General features: G+C 36.6%; 1 protein-coding gene and 1 long non-coding RNA gene across 4 annotated transcripts in view; both read right to left on the reverse strand.

Annotated features, from left to right (window-relative positions):
* The window catches only part of LOC131571804 (uncharacterized), a 37,160-nt gene extending 23,464 nt beyond the window's left edge, over positions 1 to 13,696 (reverse strand). Inside the window, exons 1-2 of the long non-coding RNA XR_009275990.1 lie at positions 13,654 to 13,696; positions 10,625 to 10,709 (exon numbers count right to left, since the gene is read on the reverse strand). This is a non-coding gene — a long non-coding RNA (uncharacterized LOC131571804). The remainder of the gene's footprint in view (positions 1 to 10,624; positions 10,710 to 13,653) is intronic.
* The window catches only part of GABRG3 (gamma-aminobutyric acid type A receptor subunit gamma3), a 290,448-nt gene that overhangs the window by 247,908 nt on the left and 24,306 nt on the right, over positions 1 to 18,234 (reverse strand). The gene's annotated exons all lie outside the window — the stretch shown is intronic.

Consider the following 18,234-nt stretch of genomic DNA (forward strand, 5'->3'; position numbering starts at 1 on the left):
CACACATTAGCTGAGAAAATTACAAGCCCAAAGTGACCAGACTTTTTCAGCAAAAAAAGTAAAATTATTTTAAGCTATCAACTTAATTATGCAGTAGAGAGACATCAAGAGTAAAAGAACCATATCAGCTATGACATGCTACACTTATAACAAGGTATTGCAAAAGATTGTTTGATAAAGGTAAAATGAAACTAAGAGTCTGAAAAAGAAAGTAAATCTTTAAAACTAGAAGTAATGATTATGTCAAAGTACACTGATACTAAAATTACTTCTACAGGAAGAAACCTTACCTAATTTATCTCAACTGGCAACTGAGTTTCAAGAAAGCAATCATACGATTGTACCATCTTCTCTGTCCATAAAACAATATTAAACTAATCCATTACTTAAGCTGCTTCTTCAATCATCTGTTTTATTTTGTACTGAATACTATAGATGTCAAAAGGGTTTTTATTCTAGTTATGAGAAACCTTAACTTCATCCATTGATATCATTAGCAGAAAAATTTGTCACAGCATCTTTCTGAAAGACTATGAATAATAAAATCTAGTCCTTGGAATACATTGGTGTCTTGTACATCCTATATATGGATTTCATTTAAAAGAAAAGAAAAACAAATCAAAACCTTAAAATCCAACTCTGCACAAAAATCCAAGGGAGTTCAAACCAAGTCAGTTCCATTAAAAAAAATCATGTTATAAGTGGAACAATCTCATCCAACAACAATATTGCAACATGATCTATTTTCCCTTAATATAACAAAACAATCAGCACTTGTGTTCTGGACAATTATTATTTCTTACTGGAATAACTAGTGGAATGAGCATCTTTGAATCATGCAGCCTATTCACAGAGTTGGGACCAGAAGGTTCCATGTATCACCTGGGTCTCCACTTCAAAAATGTTTTTCTCAGTAAACTGTCCCAGGTCTGTGGCAGTGCTAACTGTTGTTGATGAAGGGAAAATCAAGACATATTTTCTTTTGCCTTTATTGCTTCCCCCAGTTTCTGTTTTGACAGCTCCTCCTCCTCTGTTTCCAGTACATCTGTCTCTTCCTCTATTCTCAGTTTTGTCTTCAACTTTGTCATCATGGCCATGTATTTCTACATACTACACTCCCAGTCCAAAAATCTGTATCTTATGATCTCCTCTACTGCAGACAGATACAAATATCTGAGAGGTAGTCAAAACCTCCATTTTCATCTTTAAACCACCAGCAGCATTTCAGTTGCATTTTAGGCCTTCACCTTCTCTTTCTAGGGTGGGGGGTATGGAAAACTTGTTCAAAAACAAAAAGCTTTCATCAGATATAAGAACAAGCATGTCCCACAGTTTTGGCATCCAAAACTTGAAGACAGCCTTCTTCAAACAAAGCATCCAAAACACATTCCTTCATCTGCTGCCTTCTCCCATTTTGGCATCTCAGTTTAAGCTAATTTTTTTCCGGCTTACAAAGGTAATTTAGCACCACAATATTCCAAGGAATCTTATACAAATTCCTGTCAGCATGCTGAGTATGTAAATACTCTTTATTCCAGATCAGGATATACAGGATCCCATTAAATCCATATTTTTCCAGATTAGATATTTAGAAGGCATACTGCTAATGTTGCTAATACAAATTTAGGTAGAATAAAGGTTTGGCAGACAATGGATCAATCTGTTTAACTGCCCAAGCACATGGCATCCTAATCTGTTAGACTGTAGTGTATGAAAATACACAAAAGTATTCCACTTTTCTACAGAAAATAATTTCTGAAGCACTCTGGATTTTCTAGACCGAATTATGGGGAAAAGAAATTACCCTGTAGATTATAAGGTCCCTGGGACAGCCCTGTTGCCTGCACAGTACCAGACTCTAGTGTTTTAGGATTCCTTAACTTCTTAGGGATGTGCTAGTTTGGACATTTTTGTAAATTTACAGGAATAATAGTGCCTGCCTGATCCAGGCACTCACCAAGCAGCTCTGTCACAACAGCATTCTGTTTTTTGTACTCATCTATAAGGAAAGGTAAGAAGTAGAGAGAAGAGCAATGCATTGATCAAAATTCAGCGATGAGTATGAAATACAGTCAAAATTATCCAAGTCCCTCCTCAATGCTTTCTCCCCAACTCCACATCACAACATATCTGGTGTGATAAATTACAAACTAAACTGAACATCAGGTCAAGATTACAGTGAAAAATTTTCATAAATTAAACGCATCATCAATCAAAGTAAAAATACCACAGCTTTAGCCAATTTAGCTAATTGTGTTAGCTATTCCATGACAGTTTCATGTTTATTAAATAGCTCTTGGTTTTCAAAACTCTGATGAACATGAGTCAATATTACTACATTAAAGGATGTCTAATTAAGTTGCTAAAACATTATAGCTAACTTGCAAGTGAACCTGAAAACTTTAGAATCTATTTAGAAGTCTCAGAAATCTATTTTAAAAAAGAAAAAAGTATTTCAGCTTTCAGTATCTTGCAGCCTTTTATCTACCCAATTTGTTTCTATCCTGATAATTTAATGAAATTGCTCTTGTATAGTTCATAACAATATTCATTAGAATAGCAGATTTTTCCAAGACCATGCAAGAAGCAAGTTCAATTTTTCCACATAAAGATGGATAAAGAAAACAAAATTATTTGCTTTAAGAAAAGTAATATTAAGCAAGAACAGACTCAAGCAATGGAACCTACAAAACCAAAATACAGCTGAGAAAAATCTACATAAGTTAGCTGAACATACCTTTAAAATAATACAAGCAGATTGCCAACAAGTTTTGAACCTTCTTTTTCACCTTCTTTCAAGAATTTTAGATACAGTCTGAAAGACTTTGTCAGCCTTTTATGCTACTCTTTCACACTCAAACTCCCATCATTATGTCCTACCCTCAAATTAATATGCTGTCATTTAAAATTTCTTCTGTCATTGCATGGTAACAAGAGTCATATCTCCAAGAATTATCAAGTGTCAATTAGGATGGTCATGTATAGGACAAAGAAACAGGAGGAAAATTTGCCAAATTAAACCATTTTTACTTGAGAAATATTCTACACACCATCCCTTATTTAAAAAAAAAAAACAAAAAAACAAGCCTATTACTCTGGCCTGGTGTTGGCTTGAATGTCACAACTGATGTTATAAAATATATTAGTTTTCTAGGTTGATCCTAGTTTCTTTATAAAGCTATTAATATTTGGCAGCTACAACTCCAAGCACTTCCTCAATTATCTCCCTCTTGCCCTCCCCACCTTTCTGAAACTGAGGGACCATTACAAAAACAGGTATATTCAGCTGCAGACTCAGCTAATAGAGAAGCACAAAGAATAAGGATCATGAAAAGCTTCTAAGAAGCAAAATGCAGTTTCAACTTTATATTGGTTCCCACTTCTGATTATTTTCAACAAAATAATGACCTTCACAGTTTAACATAATGTAGCAGAAAAATTTCAGACAAAAGCCAACTAGCTCTGACAAAAGTATATCGATAAATAAAAATGCTAAGAGTTGGTAAGAAAGAGTAAAAAGTCAGCAATTTATTAAACATTCTTTTTAGTACTTACTGATAAAACTAAACCAAAAGTATATCTGTGGACAAAATGCTTCAAGAAACTAGAGGAAGTATGAGGATAGTAATATCACACACATCTATTGTCCTCTTGACTATAAATCCTATTAATTACAATCTCTTGAGTTATTTCCTACTCTCTTGACTATATTATTCATAATGATGAAAAAAAGTAAAATCTAAATGGATGCAGAAATCACTTCCAAATCAGAATGCTTTCTTTCATTTTGTACAAATAAAATATCACCCAAAAGACAAAGTCAAATAAGAATAAATTCCAATAAATCACCAGCCGAACAACAAGAATTCAGAACAGGCTGAGTAATGATCTCGCCCTTCTCTCTCTTGCCTTCCTTTAGCAGTTTACTGATTTCATTTCCTAGGCCAACTCAGTTTCCTCAAAAGAGATCTACTGTCATGAAACTACTACCATGAAACAGCCTACTATCATGAAACACTTTTTCAGAGCTCTAATATACATATCTCTAAAACACGAGGAATAGGGTTATAATCTTTTGGAGGATTGCTGTGAACCTTAAGTAACATATGCATAAACCTGCACTTTACCTTTTTTAATGAAGAGTGGGAAAAAATTGAGAAGTAAATAGCCACATTGCCCTGCCTGTGAATCACTTGTAGGTTGCTAAAGCAAGTATTTCACAATGCTTTTAGTGAGTTTGTCAATGAGTTTGTGGACTGCTGGTCCTCAATATGCTGTTAGGACACTTTGCTGATACTATTTTGATAGTCACAAAGCCCTGGTTAACATCAGGAACAAAGCACTGAATTGCTTAATTAGACCAAATGCATAATAATGCTTTGCAAAAGCTGGAATAGCTCTGGAATTAATATGACCAATCTATTAATAAAATCTAAACCCCAGGAAATAAAAAGTGACTTATTTGTTAAAGTGAAAAATAAGTGCTTAAGGAAGGAGCAGATCTCTATGTTTAAACATCTGCAGCCTTATTGAAGGCACAACAGCTGTTGCTAGCTTTAATCTCATGGAGACAAATTCATGATATCTGCATTTCTGTATGTTTCTGTTGATAATCTGGACTCTTGAGAGCCTGCTGTAGCTGGACTCACACATGCATGAAATAAATTCTGCAGATATTAGTATTTCTTTGGCTTCAAATGGTTGCCTTGGACACAAAGAGACACAGACTTAAAAATAGAGCAGTTTCTACATGTGGATTAGACAGTCAGCATTCCTTGGGCCAGACAAATGAAGATAAATCATAGCTAAGAAAGGCTGGGAAGAAGCTTTCTTGCTGTTTCATCTGATTGCTAAATTAAATCAATTGGGATTGAGAGAATACTGCAATCATGGATAGCTGCACCAGTATTTTTCTAATGGCAAAATATTCTTTCATCTTTAGATTAGTTCAGCCAATAAAGGTATTCCACAGCTAACATTTCATTTTTGTTTCATCAGCTTATCAAGATCCATTACTGCATGAGGAGGCCATTGAAGAGAAAATTTTGAATTATCTCTAGAGAGATTTTAACAGTTTTTCATGCAGATCTTTCCCACTCTTCTTCCCAAACATCAAATTACCTTTTAAAAGTTATCAGGTAAAATATGCATCCTTCTATGACAGTAATTGGCTACTATTGTGGATATAAATAAAGGAAATATCCATTTTTTTCCCCTCTGTATAGAGCAAAAAATAAACCAGTCATGAGGCCACTGTTTATCATGTTTTGGTCAGTTTTATCCCGTAATAAATAATCCCATGTAGGTAGGCTAAAATTTTGCCACAGAATTAATCACATAGTTGTCTGACCTCCAACAGCTGAGTGCAGTCAATGTTTGTATTACAAATGCATCCTTGATCTGCTATGCACTTCCTAAATATGTCAGTATTGCTTAGATTAAAAGATGAGTTATAACCTCATTCACAGAATTGTGAAAAAAAATAAAGAGGGGCAAAAATGGGAATTCTAAGAGTTACCAACAGATAAAAACAATACATGAATTGTTTTCCCATATTACACTTACAGCCAAGTTGATGTAGTGGAGACTCAATAAACAGACCATAAAGTGTATGGAAAATTAACTGGGCTCACATGGGTGTCATCAGTGGTTCAAAGTACAGCTGGAAGCTAGTTACTATTACCATTCCTCAGGGACCAATCACTCAATCTGGTATTCTTTCACATCTTCATTAATGACCTCAGTGCTTGACATGGCACTCTGGGAAAGTGTGCATAATGCTGCTGGGAATTATCAACATGCTGAAGGCCTGGCTTGCTATTCAGAAACACCTTGAAAAGCTAAAGAAGTGAGCAGACAGAAAACTCACGAAACTCAACATAAACAAATGTAAAGTTCTGCAGCTGGAAGGAAAAAGTCCACACAATGGCTTTGCAGGAAAGGACTGGAGGACTGATGGGCAAGTTGACCATGAGCTGCTGTGGGGGCAGGGGGCAACCACACAATGACATGCACTAGCTACAGCATTTCCAGGGGGTTGAAGGACATGATTGTTCCCCTCTGCTCAGTCCTTGAGAAGCCTCCTCTAGAATGCTGTGCCAATTTGGGGATTTTCAGTACAAGACACTGACATACTGGAGCAAATCTATCAGGGGATCATCAAGACCATCAGGAGATTGAAAAACATGAAATGTATTCTAAAAACATCAAAAACTTGATTTATTCAGCCTAAATCATAGCCTTAGGGGAGCTTCTCAGATACCTTCTGGGAAGGTATATAAAGAATATGGAGCCACATTCTCCTCAGAGGCAGGACAAGAGGCAAGGGATACAAAATGGAACACAGGAATTTCCAGTTAGATATATGTTAGATTTTCTTTAATCACAGCAGTGGCCAAACACACTGGAATAGGCTGCCCAGAGAAACTCTGGAATCTCCATTCTTGCAGATGCTCAGGACTGCCCTGGCTGAGAAATCTGATCTAACTGAAGCTGCTTTGAACAGAGGTTTGGACTAGATTACTGGATTTCCAGAAGTCCCTTGCAACCTAAATTACTCCATGATTTTAAGCATGAATCAGAGTTATTTCTCCCTACTTTTTTTCTATCAGTAGCTACATGTTTTTTGTAAATTAAAAAGCAAAACAATACCAACAAGTTTTTAGAATAACAAATATTTTGACTTAATTACCACTTTTTCACATCCAAAAGCCTATGTTCAGCTGATTCGCACATTCCTAGTAAATTAAGGATTGAAAATACAAATTTCATTCATACTAAGGCTGTACATAAAACTACATTCATGCATTGATAGAATCAGATTCCAACAAAAAGGACAGAGTGGAAAAATGACAACAAGATTATGATTTGACTCTGCAAGTGAAGCAACCTTTATGCTAGACTGAATACCACGTAAGTGTCCACCTCTTCTGACTCACATCAATCTTCTTGTGACTACAAAGAAACTGTTCAAATCTAAAGCAATTACTATAAACTCTGCTCTATGCATAAATTTTAAAGATTGCCCGTAGTTAGTCTACCACTTGAAAAACTCAGGATTGAACACTGAGAAAGACTGCCTGTGGAAAAGACTGCTCCTGCTCTTGCAATCACACTTTAAAGACTTTTATTTAAGAGAAAAGAAACTGAGCAGATAAATACGGCAAACCTGAATTTCATCAGTCTTTATCAACCAGCTTACTGATGAGCCAAAATCATCCCCCCTATGCTCTCCTTCACTTGTGATTTTTTGTAATTGCATGTATAATGAATTAGAGGCTTCCGCTGCTAATATTTTTTCCATGACCATATAACTATGTCTAAACTCATGAGAATCTTCTATCCTACACCTTAAGCAATGCTTTACTATCTGAATTACATGGAATATGGATTTTAATTTTGACCGCTTTGGAATTTTCTTAGTTAATCCTGATCTACCTGGAGTTTCACTCACACAGAAACAAAACGCAAACAAAAAAATCCCCATGGTTTTTAAGAGCTACAAACTTTAGATTGATTAACTCCTGTGAACTTTGGAAAATTTTAAGATTCATCCATCAGTAATTATAATGTACTTCACACAGAGGAAAACACCATTACTTCGAATACATTGACATTTGCAGTGTTAAAATGTTACAACTGCAAGAGTTGACATTTATACAGAGAGCCCTCAAATTCTTAATTTCAGTACAGTTTGTATACTAGGGTAGTAGTAGGTCTTTTAATATTAATCATATTATTAGGAAGAAATTACATGAAGGATAAAATTAATATAGTTCTGTTGCACACACTTTATAAATGTTCCATTTGCTAAAAAACTGGAAAGCATGACAGAACAACAGCAAAAAGAAGGCACAAAACCACACAGAGAATGAGTTATGGAGGAGTAGTCAACTGTGCCACAGTTCTATTGGCAGGGAGAAATAAATGTTATAGAGAAGGGGAATGGTACAAGTCAGGATTAGGTACAGCTAAAGGAAAGCAAAGGCAGAAACAGGACTTCACAAGGGAAATGAGAGTAAGAAATTATGAAAGAACTGAAGTAAAGATGAATTATTTTATAGAGATGGGGAAAGAAAGCAGAGGAACACAGAGCAGGCCCCTTACTTTGTAATATGTATCAGTAATGAACCTCAGTATCTTCCTTCACTCTGTTCACATGGTATTCTGATTATATGCTGCTCTTATGTTAAATAATTTCCATTTTGCCATGGAATGTCAGCAGCTTGAAGCAGAAACTCTTAAAACAGACAAGGGAGACAGAGAGAGCACCTGGGCTTTATTTCCACACTCTGCCAATGGCAGACTGTATGAATTAAACCCCAGAAAGTAACTAACTCTTCCTTCAGATTCCTGTTTCCCTTTTTTCAGCCTGTAAAGATCATCTCTTCCTCTGTTCATTTACTTGATCCAGCACATTGCATCTGGAAGTCTGGATTTCAACTCTCTCATGTAAGAAAAGAAACAAAGGAAAGCAACTCCATTTCTACCCTATGATGTGCTTCTTCACCAGCACAGGAAAAGAAGGAGGTGCTAATCTCTGCATTCATCTGAATGATCAAAATTGAAAATTCTGGTCATTTAATCCTCAGAAGTAGAAAACTATATTTTAGGTCTAAGACTAAAGAAGTATATATGAAAAGGACTAGCTTACAGCACTGTGGAATCAGCTCAATGAATTAGAGGATAACTTCTGCTTTTATTGCCCTGCATAAAGAAAAGTGTTTTCAAGCATGGTTCTAAGGTTATATCCAAACCTGTACATTAGCCTGGTCTACAGTCTATCCTTCCCATAAAACTTTCAGTTACTAATTGCTGAAAGATTTCTCCTCCTTTAACTAATTTAGCTTTGTTCACTGCCATTATATACTTAATACTCCCTCTCAGGCACAAAATTATCATCTCCAGACAAAGAAATCTCAGGCAGGGATTGCACTCCCAGTGTAGGAAAGCACTGTGAAAAGCAGAGGCATTTTCAAGTCAGTGTTGACCACAGCCAATCAATATACAGCTGTTACTAACAAACACAGGGCTCTATGCTCTGTAAAGCAGGTGAGAACAGCTACTGGGACCCACAAAGTAGCTGCACCTTTATAACCTTTGAAAGAGCATGATTTAGAAAGGTCCTTCTGGTCACAAAGCCAACTGAGAATTTAAGAGCCCAAATATTCTTTAGCTTGTAGACACACCTAGAAATCCCACAATAATGACAACACTTTCTTTTCTTTATAGCACACCTTTTATTCCCTCCATCATGAAGCATCACCTGCATTATGTCTAGGACAACAACCAACAATTTTTCCATTCATGGCTTCTCTCAGTCAGCAGGGACACCTCCATACTTGATTGGCACAAAAAGATCGTACTGCATCCTGCATACCCACCATAAAAACAGCCTCAGTACTCCCACTAGTTTTTCCTAGCTAAGGGAAAAGTTTTAGCAAAATTTTATGGGCACAGTCTATAGAGGGAATAATGGGCAGCACCAATTTTTTTATTATAACACAAAATATAGGAGATGCAGGTACAAAGTGATTCTGTCTTTTCCTTCCAACATCCACAGGAAAATCAACAAATCCTCTCAGCAGGGCTCTGGGATCTGTTGGCTTAACAGAATTGCATAATAATAGGGGTAGAAAAGACCATGTCGCCATGCACCTGATCCATTAAAAATTGAAACTGAGCCATGGGCTTGCATAGTTGAATTATATCAGAAAAAACACATTCAAGACTCAAAGCCATCTGAGAACTCTAAAAAATATTCCAATTCTCCATATAAAGAGCAAAACTCTCTCTTTCCTTTTCATTTAATATTAATGTTATTTTTATTATTAGTCTTACTATCGTATTTTCAATTATTAAACTGTTCTCACCTTAACCCACAAGTTTCTGATTCTCATCCCCATCTCACCTACCAGGGTCAGAGGGAGTGAGAGAGCAGTTAGTTGCATGGTACTAATTTCGTGCCAGAGCTTAAAAGAACAGAAGGAAAGGGAGAAGAGACAAACTGAAGTGGTGTGAAAAGGCAAGGCAAGTGAACAGCAAATTTGCCACACAATTTTCCCCTAGAGAAAACAAAACCCCCAAACCTACATCATCATACTTTCTTCAAAGGTTTTCTAAAAGTATATACAATTTTTGAGAGGAGAAAATTAGTTGAGGAAACTAAAGGTGATAAGAAAAATAACTGATATCCAGAGAATCTGTTGGAAGAATAAGCAGAAAATAAGCAGTATTTCATACTGTACTTCCTACTTTCAGGATCTAGCTTTAAGCTATGGATTGGATAGATGTGTCAATTTTGGTTATCTGAAAGAAAATACAGATACAAGCAATGGTATCTTGAATAAAAATGTTTCTACACAGCATTACTGGCAAGTATTATCATCAATAATCCATTGATTAAAGTTAATTTCTTCAAAATGTATACTATAGAAAGTAGAGGAATGCACTTGTAAACTTACAGATTTTGACCATTCACATGAATGACATTAAAAATTGCAGGCTGATTTCATAATGCGCTAATTTTAAATCAACGAGTGAGCAGGGATTTGATTTACATGCCAAAAAGCTGTAGAGCCTTACTTCCAACAACGGAATTCTTCTAACATGATGTAGAACTTACCATATGTCATATGCCTTCAAGCAAATCATGCTGAAACTCCACTTAAGGTTTTATCTTCTTTATTCAAGGAGTGTTTCTTGCTTAACTATACCAGAATAGGTAGGGGAAAATAAAGATTTTTGTTAACCTTTGCACTCCCCCCAGTAAAAACATTCCATAAATTATATGGAAATAGAAAATGGGGCATTATTTGGAGTGTATCATAGAGTCTTCACTTCAAAATATGAGCTATTTTTCTCACTCAGTTTTCTAATCACTGTAATGTGAATTACTCATCCTACGTTTAGAAAACATAGGTTATCTTCCTTTTGTATTCTGAGCATCCACAACAACCACTGAAGAGGGATGCAAAACATTCATGGAAATGACTGCAGAGTGAGAAAAAAACAAAATCAACCTAGCTATGAACAACTAAATACCTAGTTTGGGTAGGATTCAGTAGTGAACTCCTAAGCCCGAGTCCTGGCTCTTTTCTAGGCCAGGCAAAAAATCGTGATCTACGTTCTCCTATATTCCAACAGAAAGGCCTCTAATTATTTAATCCCTCATTTTATCTCTGTTTCAAGTTCAAGAAATGGCTCAGGAGTAGAAAGCTGCTCTTCAAAAGGCTATTAGAAACTCACAGGTTTCAAATGAGACATGTCACTTTACAGCTCATCCAAAGAAAAGAAAACACAACAGCAAATTGTCCATCCTCCCCAACCAGCTCCACCATCCAGCAGCCCCTCTGCTCAAGAGGCTGCCACACTTTCTGCAGGCTCATCTCACGTTGGCTCTGAGCGAGTTTCATGTAACTTTCTTTTGTCCAGTTTATTTGTTTCTTTCAAACTAGTCCTGAAAAAGATGCAGGCAACATACCCTTCAAAAACTATTTGTCAGTTAATATACATATGGTTTCTGTATTAAAACCCTCTGAATTTCCACCAGAAAGTGAGATATTGAAATGGCTAGGGGTCTCATCTATAGAGATATCCAAAAGTTATGTAGTAAAACTAAGAGTAATACAAGTATCTCAAAGACAGAACTATACCTGGCTTGACACAATACCAGTGCAAGATGCCTTTTAAGTCTCAAAGCTACTTTCACTGGCAATTCCAGAAATTTAGGATAAGCTGATTAAGAAATCAACATGCTTCCTTTAAACAGCAACAGGATCTCAAACCTTACCTAAATCATGCCCCGTTGCAGAAGAGCTTACACCTTTTTGCGGCAGGCAGAAGATGATCGTTAAATGGCAGCAAGTCATAGCTCAACAAGGTGTTCAGTTGTGTACAGAAACAACAGGACCTGGAAGCCCCTCTCTTCCAGCTCTTCTAGGAGAGCCCATTATGTTTGCAGCTGATGCAAATTTACAATAAGAAAACAGGCACTTAAGGATACAGTAAAGAGAGAAATATAAGGAGAGTCCAGATAGCATAGAAGGCCTTTCCATTTAGCTTTAGTGTGTGCTTAAAAATATATTTTGAATGTGCTACCAGCCACTTAATCTGTCTTATCTTGTCCTGGGGTCCATCAGGCACAGCATCACCAGCAAGCTGAGGGATTGTTCCATTCTGCTCTGCACTGGGGCAGCCTCACCTTGAATATTATGTGCAGTTTGGAGCATCACAATATAAGGAAAATATTAAACTGTTAGAGAGTATCCAAAGTAGGAACATGAGGATGTTAAAGGGCCTTGAGGAGAAGCCATATGAGGAGTGTCTGAGGTCACTTGGTCTGTTCAGCCTGGAGGAGACCTCACTGCAGTTACAGCTGCCTCATGAGGGGCAGTGGAGGGACAGGCACTGATCTCTTCTCTCTGGTGACCGGTGACAGGACCCACAGCAATGGTCTGAAGCTGTGTCAGGGGATGTTTAGGTTGGACATCAGGAAAAGTTTCTTCACCCAGAGTGTGGCTGGGCACTAGAGCAGGGTCCCCAGGGCAGTGGTGACAGCACCAACCCTGACAGAATTCAGAAGTTATGTTCCACTGGAGCTCCAACCCCAAGGCCCTCCTGTTGGGTCCCTACAAGCACCTGCTTGAACCACAGTAGCAAGAAGGAGAAACTCCTGTACCAAACACAGAGCCTCAGACCAGAGAAATTATGCATACATTTAAGGAGAAACTACTTTTGCAAAACCATGGTAGACTATCAAGAAATGCAGGACTGTTTTATTATGCCTGAATACAAGTGAGGAAAAAAAAATCAGCCATAATTTTGACTTTTCAACTCCCTCCTCACTGCTGCTGCATTACAGCAAGATCACTAGGAGCACAGATCATTGCTCTTTTACACCAGCTTCAGTAGCTCAAATGTAAGCTCTCCAGAAAATCTGGCCCACATTCACACTAAAATATGTACAACACAGGTGGAATCAGAGACTTAAGCTGCTAAAACCATTTTTTCTGCAGAGCATGTGCAGCCACATTTGCCGGCAGATTTCCTCAGAGACAACAGAAAGCATTTCTGACATACAGGAAATGCACCATTTTTCCCCCTCCAAAGCCTTAAAATTTAATGTCGTTTTTAACTAGCATGACCTAGCAAAGCTTGTGAAAGTTGGAAGGTCACTTGCTTTTGAAAGTGAAAAAAATACATGCTCCTATACTTGCTTCAGAGCCAAACCACTGAATGAACTGCCTTTGGCAAAATTTTATAATGTATATGTGCTATTCTTTACAATATTGCTCTGAAATCCACTATTTATAAAGAAAAATATCACATAGATACTTAATTAGATTATAGCATCAACCCCAAGTACTTTATACCCTTATTTCACCATTTTGAGTTTTATATTCCAAGAGAGCGCCACAGGAACAAATTAGTAAATAAATTTCAAATTGCCTAGAGTTTTTCCTGTGTAAAACTGACCCTGCCCTCCACCTCACTCTGGAAAACACTCAGTTCAAACAAATGAAGATTTAGTCCATGGACAAGCTTTGAATTCTGAATGAAAAGAGAAACTGAGCCTTTTAAGACTCCATTATAAACAAAATATTCAAAAAACACTTTCAAATCTGTTATCCTCTTATTACAAAAGTTCCATACCTTCTTGGTTTCTCATGGACACCTCCTTGCAGCACTAACTACTTCTTCTTCACAGCACAGCAAACAAACTCCATCCCTTTTGTAGCACTCGCCTCTTATTGGACACAGCTGTGGCCTGTTAAGGGCAGGCCTCTTCCTAATCTTTGGTGATTGGTACAGCTGCAACTCCTCAGGTGTGAGATTGCCTTCTGCACTATTTTCTTACATTCTATCCCTCCACACAAATCAAGTTCCTGATTTTAGCTTCCATGTGATACTTGGCATAAATCAGATCATTTACTTAGAAGCTGACAGATTTTTGGCATGCTCCTCAATTTAATTTAATTATGATTTTGACTACTAGTTTGTTTGTCATTTTATTCAAAGCAATTTACAAAGATACTCATAACTCTAGACCTATAAAGAGTTTGAAATTTGAGAGATTCTAATAAGTTATCACTGGCTGTATTTTTACAGGCTGAAATATATTAGCAACAGAACACAAAAAACTAATTCCACATGTAAGAGGTGTTGAGATATCTAGAAAGAAGCCACATTCCTAAACACTACTATGTCAACCAAAACCTCATGTATAAATCTGAGCTAAACCAAAGAATTTACACAAGTTGACCATTCAATGTATCAGCTATCATTATCTAGAACAATCACGCAATGCCAGTTTAGCCAGACTTTTTAAAAATCCAGAAGAAACTCTCATATAATTATTTTAATCTGCCTCTTTTCAGTTAGCTTACCTAGCTGTGCCACAATCCATCAAAAACTCTGTTAGCTGGTCCAGCTAGGCAGCTCTCAAAATACAGGTCCAATTTTCTCTTTTTAAGATATTCTCTCAGGCTTCCTATATTTGTTTTCACTTTCCTTTTCTTTATGCCATTTTTACAGTACTATCCAGATGGCAAAGTAATGCTCAGACCTATTTACATAAATACAGTTTCAGACACCAGAGAGTTAGAGAACACATTGCAGGGAAAACAATGAAGATAAAGAGATTCCAGGAGAGGGCAATCAAACGATCTTGCAGTCTTTTTTTTACTTTTTTTTTCTAATATACTCTGCAAAAGAATGATAAACTAAATTATAATATTATTCAAAATAAAAACCCCTAGTATCTAACCTTTTAATCTCGAAACAATAAAACGTACTTTAGGTAAAAGGAAATATGAAAGCAGCAGGCTAGCACAGATCACATTTCCATTTACACTGATGAATTCAACCAGTTATGTCAGGTGAGAAACTGGGTCCCCTGTGGAATTCAGACTGCAATGTCAGGCATCAGGCAGATCCTGTGGTACTGTATACATCTCCTATTTATTTGGCCTCATCCAGAACAGAAGAAATTCCCCAACTTACAGGTGTTTCACTTTGCACTCTCCACACAGTGCAAATTCAAAGAAAAGACAGAAGGCAGTGAGAATCCAATATGTACTAGCGCCAAAATCGACTTTGGGTAATTTTCGGTCTTATAATTAGACTCTCAGTGTGGAGTATTTTAGGAGAACATGGCTCAAAATTATGCCTGGCATACTTCTATTCACTTTCTGAGAGATTAATTTAGCTCTTTTATTGTTTATGCTGTTCCACACACTACATATAGGTATCAGAATAAGTCAGAAACAGAGAAAAAATCATTGACTGCATTTACCTCAATCACTATGTATGCCCTAATTGAATCACAAGCAAAAATGATTGCATGAACTGAATTTATCCAAAATTGATAGTCTGATTTAAAATCAGCATTGAGCCTACATTATTCTGACCAAACAATATAGCTTGATAGCTCATCTCAGTGTCTAATGAAGTAACATTTGCATAATGCATGAATCTAGCTTAGGAAAATTGAAACTGCTTTGCCTTAAAGATGGCCAGATGTTTAGTGAGCATGTGCTTAAGGCACAATTTCACCCAGAGTAATGAAGACCAAGAATGAGACAGATAAGTAATACAGGAGGAAATTTTTTATTTCCATTTGCAGTGGGAAAGACCAGCAAGCTTTTTGGTGATCCCAATCCTTCAGTTACTAGAAGTAGTAAAATTCAGCAACTGGTACACTTAGACAACCAAAAAAAAAAAGCTTTTTTGATTCCAATATAATAATCTCTATAAATAATGAAAAAAATTATTGTACCTTTCTATAATTCACAGATTTGACTGCTTTGTAATTTGACCACAATCTACAGGCCTTCTAGGTAATGAGAAACACATGCTGTGCACACTGCAGCAAACATACCTCAGGGAAACACCTACCTGGAAAGCCATTTGAAAGCACAGAGCTGTCAGAGTCTGATATATGGAGTGTGTGTAAGCAGAGGACAGTTATTTCTTTGTCTCAGTTAGCCAACACACTTTACCAAACATGAACTATCAGCCAAAGCTCACAATCCCTGGAGTTCACCAGCTACTGTTTCCAAGAAGGATTTTGAAAGGCAAGGTCTGAAAACAGAGGTAACTTACTGGTTAGACAATACAGGTGGAAATAGTCTTAAAATCTTGGGCACACATGTCCTTTTTCTTATCTGAGAGAACCACTGCAAACTTCTAGCCTGTTTAGATAAACATATTCTGGGTAAAAACAAGAATCAACAGACAACAGAGAGAAAGGTTAGTACATGCAACCAAAGGAGAAAAAGATGCAACACACAGGAAAGGTGATGAGCAGTTACCACTTGCAGACATTACCAGGAGCACAAGTACAGAGCCACAATACCCATGTCACTTTTGAGCTGGTGCTTTTCTGTATTCAACAGGATTATGAAATTCAGTTTCCAGGATTTTTCTTTTGAAGGATTTAGTAATCTCTCTTAAGGAGAAGGACCAGGAGGTCTGAAATAGCATGGCTGTCTCATGGAATGTTCTCAAAATAGTACCAAACATTTCTGGACTTCCCCCTCTCTTGCAGCTCCCTGTGCTGTACCACATCTGTTCAGTTTCTTGCATAGCCTCCACAGAACTTTTGGCTTCATAGAAGAACAGTAATACAGAAGCAAATTGTATGATAGTGCAATCATCACTGTGTCTATGTCAACATGATGAAGAGTCTGCAAGACCAAGTGTTTTTTTTCCATTTTTCTTTCTAATAGCTGGCCTAAACTCCTTCCTTCAAATACAGTTATTTGAAATCTCAAATCAAAACAGGTACAACAATCCTATTATTATAATTACATATTTTTTTGTTTAGGCCAGAATTCCCAAGGAAGAATACTTACAAAAATCATACCAAATTTCTTCTGGTATGCCAAGAATCAATAAGATTTCATCTAAATTTCTAATCTCACCTTATTCAAATATTCACTAAATATGCAAGAAAAATATCAGTGGAGCTCATGTAACAATTGGCATTTATGTTAAGGTAGACACTGTAAAAAAGAGTTTGACACCCTCATACTTTTATGAACCTGTTGCAATTTTCATAAATCTGACCTGACAAACAGAGGGCCACATTCACAAAGGTATGAAGGCTAGGTATTTAATACCTCCCGTTACTAAGTTCCTTAAATATTTTTTAAAATTCTGTTCTTGAAAAATATACAAAAGCAATTGCAAGAAAACCAGAATCAGTTATCCCTACTCCCAAGTCTCCCAAGAAATGCAATTTGCTAGATAAATTATGGGGTAAGCACAGGAAACAGTCAGAAAGGATGACAGTAGTTTCTTTGGTTTAAGAATCTCACAACAGCCTTGAGAATTTATCCTCCTAGACCCCTGAATAGTTTCCATACCTTTACCATTTATAACTTAAAGAAACCTTCAACAGTTAGTAAAATTATTATATCACCATTAAAATGCCTGTGGTAAGTTTCAAAGCAGTCACTACACTTTAGTGTCTCGGATGTTTAACTAAAACATATCCAAAACTCTGTGGTCAAAACTATCTGCTTCTGTGTAGTGTACAAAAAGTTAGTAATAGTTATAATAACAGCTTTCTCTCACAACATTTATTCAGCTTTCAAGGGTTGAAAATAAAATTTGCAGAAGCGGGAAAAGAGCCACAAAGTTTCATGAGAAGATAAAAGTTTTAAGTGTAGGGAGCAACTTACGCAATGCAACACAGAATGTAACAGAACCACCTGTACCTTACAAGTCTAATGACAAGCAGATACAAAAGAAGACTGTGGTAGAAAGATCTTTGAGGAAGAAAGCTATGAAAACCTATAAAGAACCTAGAATATCACTATTTTTGACCACATAAAAGCCCCTTTTCCAGACCATGAAAGCAATAAATTAGGACTACTTTGATTTAAAAGGAGGAAAGTGTATGGTGTTAGCAAAAGCATGGAAGTGCTGGGATACAATACAACCCTGCAGGCTGTAGACCTCTTTAATTGCAGAAACCAAGCATTTGTATTATTCCTCAGTTCTGTGTAGTCATTCAGCAGAAATACCTTGTCTATACCTGAAAAACCATATCTGAGAGTACTTAAGAGTCAAGGGACACCATGTTCACTAAAAAATCTTGAAAGAAAATGTAATAAAATTCTCTAAACCTTTTTTTTTTTTTCAGAAATCTGACAAAAAAGGAAATTACAACCAATTAGACTGATGACAAACTCTCTTACAGGAAAAAAAAAGTAAGCTAGGGAGAGT

Source organism: Ammospiza caudacuta, chromosome 2 (genome assembly GCF_027887145.1).
Source record: "Ammospiza caudacuta isolate bAmmCau1 chromosome 2, bAmmCau1.pri, whole genome shotgun sequence".
In the NCBI taxonomy this organism is placed as follows: Eukaryota; Metazoa; Chordata; class Aves; order Passeriformes; family Passerellidae; genus Ammospiza; species Ammospiza caudacuta.